The following is a 2,500-nucleotide window of genomic DNA, read 5'->3' as shown; positions in this document are numbered from 1 at the left end:
GGGAAACAGCTCTCAGTCCAGTGGAGTTCAGGGACTGAGGTACTGTAAATACTGAGGAACTATAAGTACTAAGGTACTGTAAGTACTGAGGTACTGTAAGTACTAAGGTATTGTAAGTACTAAGGTATTGTAAGTACCTGTACGGTATTTGAGCCACAGTCAAAAAGATCCTCATACTCAGTGTCCCTGACACACGCCTGGCATAAGCTGAGGGCCGATCTCTCTCCTAAACTGCTGTGTGAGTGCATACACGACCTCCATCAGAGCCTCGATCGCAGTCCAACCCCTCACGCCCAGAAACCACTAAATCCTGTGGCTTGGTGAGTTTAACGCTGGTGTGAGAAAAATCAGCAGGACATGGAGTGGAGGATTTACTCAATGGGAAATCAGTCACCAGTATTCCTCTGCTGCTCTGCATGCACGAGACACACAGCGCAGCTCCCAACAATCTCACACCCAGCACCATGTGCAGAAAAATCAGCATCAGCCAAGACATTCAGCACCTGACCAAGCACACCTTAGTGGTCCCTGGAACACAGACACAGAACTTCTCCACATTCCTACCAAAGTTCCCATCAACCAAGCATGGCTTCACAACGCTTATCTCTGAGCTGCAGCCGCCACAGGAAATTCCTCATAATCCTTTAAAAGACTAACTGCAAGAGCGCCGAAGTAACAACCACCAACAATCAGCCTGACCATCTGATCACAACCATGATACAGGGACATGCAATCCTAACACATACCACACACACACACACACACACACACAAACTTTACAACACTTTAGGGGCACTTTTAAAAAGTAGTAATTAGTGCATAAAGTTGCTGGTTTTACTGTAAAATGAGCCCAGATTAAAATGCATACAGTAATCACCACCTTGTGCCAGCATGACTAAAGAAAAAGCACACTCCTGCTGGTCCAAAGAGAAGTGTGCAATCGTCTGTATGTGTAGAGAATACCATTTGTATGCATGAGAGAAAGCAAGAGACAGTTCTAACTATTTAGGCTTTTATTTGGCTCTTAATAGCTTTCGTATATGTATAATGCACTAGTTTATAGATAAACTGAAATCTTCATCACAGTCTTTCAAATGAACCAGTTCATGGTCTTCTTTTAAACATCCTCTTTAGAAACTATAGAGGGTCTATTGAAAACACTTGGGAAAATAAAAGGTCATGTTTCACGACTGTAAATGCAAACCAGTGACCTTACAAACAACAACATTAACAGAACTGAATTAAAGTATCAACACTGCAAATTACAAACTACAGCAATAGTCGTGAAAACATTAAATTATTCTAATAAGTGAGTCACAGCAACCAGTCATACTTCATGGGCTACTCTAGTGGACTCTACTGCTGTTCACATTACACACGGGTTTCACTGTCAGACTCTGGGTCATCTGTCTCCACTGCTGTTCACATTACACACGGGTTTCACTGTCAGACTCTGGGTCATCTGTCTCCACTGCTGTTCACATTACACACGGGTTTCACTGTCAGAGTCAGACTCTGGGTCATCTGTCTCCACTGCTGTTCACATTACACACAGGTTTCACTGTCAGACTCTGGGTCATCTGTCTCCACTGCTGTTCACATTACACACGGGTTTCACTGTCAGACTCTGGGTCATCTGTCTCCACTGCTGTTCACATTACACACGGGTTTCACTGTCAGACTCTGGGTCATCTGTCTCCACTGCTGTTCACATTACACACGGGTTTCACTGTCAGAGTCAGACTCTGGGTCATCTGTCTCCACTGCTGTTCACATTACACACGGGTTTCACTGTCAGACTCTGGGTCATCTGTCTCCACTGCTGTTCACATTACACACGGGTTTCACTGTCAGACTCTGGGTCATCTGTCTCCACTGCTGTTCACATTACACACGGGTTTCACTGTCAGAGTCAGACTCTGGGTCATCTGTCTCCACTGCTGTTCACATTACACACGGGTTTCACTGTCAGACTCTGGGTCATCTGTCTCCACTGCTGTTCACATTACACACGGGTTTCACTGTCAGAGTCAGACTCTGGGTCATCTGTCTCCACTGCTGTTGCTGATTTACAGGACTGTGCCCAACTCCCATAAGGTTTTGTTGTAACAGGTGGCCTAGAGGGGCAGGAAAGGCTAACCTTTTTTTTATCGTTTATATTCAAACACAAAATACCCCTGCGAACCCATTGCGCTGCGATTACAGATGATTTCAGTTGATTTTGTTTCCTTTGTGACTGTAAATAAACCCATATAAAATGAGAACACGATTCGACTGTACTGAAGTGGAGGGTATTCCAAATACCCCGGGTTAGTGACTAACCCGGATAAATGAACTCAGAGTAAACCAGTAAACCTCCTCTCCCAGCAAAACAAAACCATAGGGCTCTTCTATTAGGAGGGTTAGTGACTAACCCGGATAAATGAACTCAGAGTAAACCAGTAAACCTCCTCTCCCAGCAAAACAAAACCATAGGGCTCTTCTATTAGGAGGGTTAGTG

The 2,500-nt window shown here is 44.5% G+C and overlaps 1 protein-coding gene across 1 annotated transcript in view; it reads right to left on the bottom strand.

Annotated features, from left to right (window-relative positions):
• The window catches only part of stat2 (signal transducer and activator of transcription 2), a 33,088-nt gene that overhangs the window by 19,690 nt on the left and 10,898 nt on the right, over positions 1 to 2,500 (bottom strand). The window lies entirely within an intron of this gene.

The sequence above is a fragment of the Chanos chanos genome, chromosome 6, assembly GCF_902362185.1.
Source record: "Chanos chanos chromosome 6, fChaCha1.1, whole genome shotgun sequence".
Classification (NCBI taxonomy): domain Eukaryota; kingdom Metazoa; phylum Chordata; class Actinopteri; order Gonorynchiformes; family Chanidae; genus Chanos; species Chanos chanos.
This window is presented reverse-complemented; position numbering and strand designations above follow the sequence as displayed.